This window comes from Cyanistes caeruleus, chromosome 2, assembly GCF_971803275.1.
Source record: "Cyanistes caeruleus chromosome 2, bCyaCae1.hap1.1, whole genome shotgun sequence".
NCBI lineage: Eukaryota > Metazoa > Chordata > Aves > Passeriformes > Paridae > Cyanistes > Cyanistes caeruleus.
Window position 1 is genome coordinate 79,232,495 of NC_141702.1, and position 7,539 is coordinate 79,240,033.

At 38.7% G+C, this 7,539-nt stretch overlaps 1 long non-coding RNA gene across 1 annotated transcript; it reads right to left on the reverse strand.

The window, feature by feature from the left end:
- Window positions 1-673: 673 nt before the first annotated feature.
- LOC147654952 (uncharacterized) lies at window positions 674-6,662 on the reverse strand. Its single transcript, XR_015283537.1, has 2 exons — window positions 6,585-6,662; window positions 674-1,031 (listed from the first exon to the last, which is right to left on the reverse strand). It is a non-coding gene; the product is annotated as an uncharacterized LOC147654952 (long non-coding RNA).
- Between the last annotated feature and the right edge of the window lie 877 nt (window positions 6,663-7,539).

The window sequence follows — 7,539 nt, forward strand, 5'->3', positions numbered from 1 at the left end:
CTGTCTTTGTGCTTTAGAGCTAGTTGTAAAAGAGCTGTACTACAGACTCTGTTATTGTATTGATGGATATTTTCATTTTATCAGATTCCCCAATAACTCTGCTGAGACTCAGCAGAAAAGTAGCTTGTGACCATCACTTTATCCATTTTTCTCTTGTGCAAAAGTAATGATGAGGCAAGTGAAAATGAGAGATTGCAAGGGGAATAATTAGAACAGAAGTATTTGAGAAACATAAATTCTGAATTGTTTATGTCTTGAAGTGTTTCCTAGCATGTTTTATCTTTTAGGCCTTGTGCTGTCTTGCTTGAGTGTTGCAATTCCACTTTGCTATTTGTACAGCAGAGGCAGTGTGAGGCCATTTCCTGTTCCAGAGCAAAGGCAGAGACCCTGAGACTTCTGGGCTGAGTGATAGCAGCACAAGGATCCACTGTTTTTCCCTGTGATAAGGGTAACTAAGTGACATTCATGTATTATAGGTACAGTATTGCTGCCTTTCAGAGACTGGTGATGATAGGACAGGACAGGACATTTGTGTTTCTGACACAGCCTTGCAAGAAACAGATACCTGAGTGCCTGGAGACAAAATTTCTGCGTCGACTAGGGCAATGTCATGTACTACATACAAACACTGTAGGCTGACTTAAGAAGCCATGGTCATTGCAGAAAGGAAACGTATTGAACGTATATTATTCATTTTAATTTTCTAAATCCCATACTTTCCGGTATTTCTTATTATTCTTGGAGTACAGAGCCTTTATTATTTGTTGTAGCTTGAAAATTGCTAAGGTTATACTTGCTTTCAGAATAAACATGCATCTAAGCCAAAAATGAAAATGTCTCAACCCCAACTTCTGATGGTCTCAGGCAGCAGCTGCAGGTGGCACGAGGCAGACTGTGGGCAGGGAGGACAGGAGAGCACAGCACCTGTGTCATTGATCAGCCCAGGGCAGCCCAGCTCTGGAAGCACTGCATTTCTCACAATGGCAGATTAACAAAGGCAGTGCAGAAGCTCTGGTAGTTTGATGTTGTGTCTACAAAACATAAATAAAGCAGGTGAAAGTTAACATTTATTCCATTCACTACTCTAATGGAAGCAAAACGCTCTTCTCCATCCAACGTCACATGCTTTTTTGGCCCATTTCTTAAAAGTACATAAATGCTTGAAAGCATTTAAGCTTAGTTCTTCTATAATATTTTTTGAGAATTCCTCCAGTTCATCATCAAAGAAAAAAAAAGTCTGTGTCTGCAAGGCCCAGTCAAAGCTCTCCCACCAAGACCCTTGTAGAAACCCCATTAGTGTTTTCCACTACGTATTAAAAGGAATAGCTTTCAGGACATCCTCTTCCAGCATTTGCTTGGGAAGTGCAAATTTCTGCAAGAAGCAGTAGCAGCTGAAGTATGGGAGGTTGTGAGGCTATGTGGCTCTTTTCTGTGAATCCTGTTTTCCGTGAATCCTCTTTTCCCCAGCTAAACATTCAGGAGAGAGCAACTTCACAGGCCACTTTGTCATTGACATCTGACTCATTTACACAGGACTCTGGAGGATGCAGACAACAAAAATGAAGGGCTCCAGTGATGCCTTCAGTATCTGTGTTGGTCACCCTCATCCTGTGGCCATCAGATGAAAAGTGGTAAGTCAAAGAGGCAAAGAAGCTGCTTGGTCTAGAGTTTGGCAGAGGAGCCATGAGGAACATGTGAGGGACATGGAGAGGCAGGGGCAGAGTATAATCAGTTGCACTTCACAGTATAAGTAATGAAGGTAGTTTTTCACACTAAGATAACACTGATTATGCTGTATTTGAAGATCAACAGGACTTACTGGTATTCTCGGAGAGCAGTTCACCTCTCCTTTATCCCAGGCTTTTTTTAAAAAAAAGCCCTGTTCAGAGTTAGAGGGTTATTGTAACTTCCTGCTGTAACAAATCTCAAGTGGGTACTGTAAGGCCAAGGCAGCAGAGCCCCTAGAGAGGCAGGCATGAAAAAAGAGAAGGGAGAACAGAAGGAGACCAGAGTGAACAGTCTCTAACCTAACATATGCCTTGACATTTCAAGTTTCATCAGTTTGTCTGTATGCAAGGTAATGAAGTTTTATAGGTGTGCAGTGACCATTTGTTGGGTGATAGATTATGACAATATTACCAATTCCCTTGCTGAAAAGCCATAGGGGGAACACAGAAGTAAATGTTTTTGTTTTCCAGATATACTTCCTCTTTCTTATGCTGTTCTTTAATTAAACTTAAAATTAAGTATTAGGAAATTTTATGTTAGCCTTGTCTATATATTCTGTACAGCTGGTTTATAAATACCCAATTCCTGGATGAAATCCGCCTTAGCTTGGAGAAGATGGTGAAAGAAACAAAGGCTGTAACTTCAGAGGCGGTAGTCAGAACCCAGTGCAATGACTGCCTTGGGATATTGCAGATGAAGAACAAGCAATGACAACAGCAATTGTCAATACTACCAGCCTCAGGGACTCCAAAATGAGTGTGTCTGCTGCTTAAATAGGGTCGTCATTGCCTAGAACAAGGATTAGCTGAGCTCTCTAGAGAAGGAAAGTCTGACTTCAGAGGTTTGCAACCAGCCTGGCTGTTTCAGGCCCTATGTCCATCTCAGCCCTGTTGCTGTGAGCACTGTCAGGCTGCAGCAATACAGTAGCTCTTCCCTGATTCCGTCAGTCTGTGCATGTGTGATGCTTGCATAAGTGCCTGTTTGAATCTCAAGTCAGGTCTGTTGGAATACACCTAGTGTACCTCTGGATTCATGAGCATAACCCCAGATAAAGAGTTGAATGCACAAATTATCTCCTTACTTGCATTATATGTAGACATATGTGGCTGGCAGACAGCACTGCAAAGTATGAATATGAGGCTCTCAGAAACTATCCTGGTACTCTTGGATAGTCTCTGATTTTTTTTTTTTATTTGGAACTACATATGACCACATACTTAAAATTCTTAAAAAAATGTGCTTATTAAATGACAATTGACTGCAGGGGCAACTGAAATCATCCTCAGTAGCCTTCTATTCTGCTGCATGCTTTATAAAATGCTCCCATGGCATGGTTCAGACCCTGGAGGGATGTGATGGATATGACAAGTAGCTCATCTGAACAATGGTTCAGATAGAGTCAAGAGCTCTGAATCTATTGCCTTTCAGGGTCACTGAGCTGCAGGTTGTATGGAAAACACCTTGTTCATCATACCTCTGGAATTATAATAGGAATGTACAGAGGTGGAGAAGTTATATACAAAGCAAACAGATAGGGTGTCTAATTATTAAACCTCTTGCTGAACAGGAAAAAAGAACATTGAAGACACATTCTGGAAGTTCTTTTTGCTACTAAAAGCATATAGTTCTTTGTATCACTGCTGGCTGAGGCAGCATTAGAAAACCTGTAGATAGAAAGAAGAACAAAAAAAACTACAAACAAAAAAGAAGAGTCTGTGTTTCCTTGGATTTACATGCTTTATGGTCCACACAGGACACAGCACTGTCTCCAGAACCATCAGTCATATTTCTTAATTCCCATCCCATGTGGAAGGGTAAGGAAGAGTCAGTCAAATGTGAGCAGGGGAAAATGATAACCAGAGCATATCTTTAGCCATGAGCAGGGCATGGTTTACCACCAAGGATCAGTGGTGCCTTTATAAGGGGTATCATTCTCCTCACAGACACCAGTAGTGTGCATTTTCTGGGCTGAAGCAGTGGTTAACACATGCCCTCCATACTGTTCATGCAGCAGAGCATGGCTCCAGCAGCTGTTCTGCATTTTTCTGCCAGAGTCATAGGAAGGAGAAGGTAGCTGGCCATCTCCACTCTTGTGTTGTCAGAGGATGTCTCATCTTTTTAATTGATTAAGTTTCAGTTCACCATGCTTCATTTTAGGCAGCTAAAAACATGCCTAAGAGTCCCCATATAATTGGAGTCTCTGAGTCACTTTCTGGGCTGCCTCAAAACTGCATGACCTCTGGTAATATCTATCCTGCCCTAATGATGATAGAAGAAGAGTAGTATGAATATGGTGTCAATGTAAAAACTTTATTTTAGATCCCTTATGGCAAAATTCCTGCTCTGTTCTACTTCAGGACACCACCTTGTCAAAAGTTTCTCTGATATCCTACTCCTGCTCTTACTTTCTTACTCTTAAAAGAGCAGTTCCTCTGTCTGAAGTCTTTCACTCTAGAGGATAATAGAAAAGTTGCAATATCACTTTGAAGTTAAGAAAGATGTATTCTCCATCTAAAGTCAAAAGGATCTTTGATCATAATTATTATTACAGCCATTCAGAAAATCTCTGCTACAGCTGTATTTTGGCACACCACACAAGAAAGTTTACAGCCTGTGCACGTCTCGTTCCTGGGAACCCAAGGTGCTGTTTCACCAAGTCAGCTGTAGCACAGTAAGAGCATCTCAGCTTAGTTAAGGCAACCTCATATCACAGACAAAATTACTTGAGGCACAACACAGACAACCTTTTGCAAGTATTTTTTCTACAACATTATGTACAGCACAAGAAAAAATCTTTAATAGACTTGTTTTGGTTTTTTTTTTACTTTTAGTGTGACATATTTTCATTTGAAAAGCATTAAAATATTCCCATTGCAATATTTTGAGAGCATGCAATGCAATTAATGTAGTAGCTATGCCTCTGAACAGGGAAGAAAATACTTATTTTATAGAACTGAGTAAACATATATTGTGAGAAAGGTAAAATTATATCAGTATATTTTGGGGGGAATTCAATACTAATTCCATCTGGACTTGAAGTTTTACTGAAATGAGATCATCAATTACTGTCTGTGTTTCCTCATGATGTAATATTTTATTTAAATTGTTTCTGATTTCTTCTGACAGTTTAGACAAATTTAATTTTCATAAGAAGAACTTTCACTGCTTTCAGCTTTTTTCCTCAGTATATAATTTCTAATAGAATTTTTGAGGCATCCTCTAATCTCTATTGATGATTCTCTATTTTTATCTCTCTCTGATGTAGATGAATGCATAATATGGCACCTCAAACCTTTGCTTTGTTAAGCTGTGATTAAATGTAGTATTAACCGCCTAGATTGTAACAAATTCAGGAAGTCTTTTTAGATACTTCTATTTATCTGCACATATATCTCTACCCAAATTCCCCCTTCACTTCTCTGCCAAGGAAAACAAATTATGGCTTTGTTTCCCAAGTCTAGAAATAAAGGGTAGTTCTATCAGTTATCATCACCAAACTCCTTAAACTTGGTTTGCTTGTAAAGTAAGTTGAACATCCCCTTGGATCACATTCTCTGATACTCAAGCTTGGATAATGTCCACAAGCACTGTGGTACCTTCCAAAAAGGAAAGATTTATATGCTGGAATAAGAAAAAACATCATCATCATCAATCATCATCACCATCATCATCAAAAAATTGGTTTTCTAATGAGAAAAAGTGATTGAAATGCAGGAATTTCTATGCAGAATGCCACTTAAAGGAAGACCCAGGACAAGTAAGGTTAACACTGTTTTCCTGTAAGCATCAAAATATCATTTTAACAGCAAATTTTATCACAGTGAGAACAAGACACCCACAAGACACAAGAAACTGTTTTCCAATAGCTTATGTTCCAGTAAAGACCAGAATTCAGGGCTATTAAAGGCATATTTCTCATGCACTTTGGTACACAGCATGAAGCCACTGTCTCAAAATACTGCAGAATACTTGAATAAAACTTCACTGGAGAGGACTCTGGAATGATAGGAACTAAGGAACAAATGATAGAATTATATGAATAAAAAAACCTACTGGTATCATCTATGAACTTCTGATATAGAAGCAAGAAGACAAGCACAAAAAAAAAAAATGGAAGGTAGTTGAAATAAAAGCAACATAAACTAGTGATACAGATAATTTCTTTATGGCCAGATGGATTCTGGCACCCACTGAATCACATCTTTTACTTACAATGAAAATCACTTCATGAAGCTTCAACCCCCTGATTCACAGTGGGATAGACATTGATCTTTAACAATTTTCTTAGGTGCTAGCTGGAATCAGCTAGCTGACTGCAGCATACTCTTATGACATGCCCTCTACAATTACCAAAGTTTGCTGTCCTTTCCATACTTCTATATCACTTTTCATGTACTCAAAAACCCCCTTTCATAAAATAGACTTGGTGTTGCAGTTGGTCTTCTGATCTACTTCTCCTGATTTGCATATATAGCAAAAGGCAGGAATAAAAACTACACCAATCAGTTCTTCTCAGCCCAGGAGGAAAACAGAAACACAAATTACTATCTCTGAAATTGCAAGGCAGAGACCAGTGTCACTTTTTTGACCATCTCTGGCAGCTCTGGAACTGTAGGAGGGAAACACTTGGTTAAAAGCAGGATGTATATTGATTTTCACCTACTACTGTCTGTCCATCATTCATTCACACAGCTGCCAAATTACCAATCAGTTCTCTGCATCCTGGCTTGTCTCATGAGCTCTCCACCAGGCACCCTAGAAACAGACTTCTATTTGCTCTTGCCTGAATAAACTGAAGATGTTTATTGTCATTTTTGAGGCTTGAAAGAGGTCATTTAGAGGACCCTCAGACTTACGATGTTTCTGCCAGGAGAGCTCCAGGTTTCAAAAGTCAGTTTTATCACAACTGAGGTATTCTTCAGCAGGAAGGTGCTTGGAAGAGATGAAGAAGAAAGTAGATGTATATAAACCTTGTGGGACCATAAAGGGGAGAAATGTTTGGCATCTCTTAGAGATCTTCTGGACATCCTACTTCTGTTTTCTAATTTGGACTTAATTGTAACCAATATCAAAATTGATTTTTTAAAGACAAATTGAATTACAGTATAACAAATCTCTGCCACTGAAACTGTCTCACTCTCCTCTTTCTCTCTTGTTTTGTCAACCAATCCAATGTTTTGTTGGTGAAGTACACAGGCAAAGATTTATAAACACAATAAACAGATTTAAATACTCACAGATGTTGGAAAACATTGAAATTAGGTCCCTTGCTTGCTCAGCAAACCAAATATGTTTAAATACCCACAGATGTCAGTGTGTTACAAGTCCTCATGCCATATCAGCAAATAAAACTAAAAGAGTTGCTTTGAAATGAATATTTCCATATAAGCAGTGCCTCTGTCATGCTTTCAATAACTCTCCTCAAATAAGAAAGTCACTATACACAAGCTCCTCTATCAATCCACTACTGGCTTCTCTCTTAACTTGTGCATTATGAGTATATCCTTCTCAGATATATTTGGACCAAAATGGATATTGACTTGTTAAGGAAGGTTTCTAAATTAACTCCAAACATTCTTCAAGTGATAATTGTCATTACTCTTACATGCTATTCATCTAGTGAATTTATTCAATTTGCCATAATAATAATGCAACTTACCTCCAGGGCTTGAAGAGTAACCAATTATTAGTAATGCCCAATTAGTTAATTCAGATGTGGTTTTAGCAAACTAAAATTAAGGTGACTGAAAAATACACAGATTTACATAAAATGGGTTTATGGATGTTGAGATAATTGTGAGAGCCCATAGC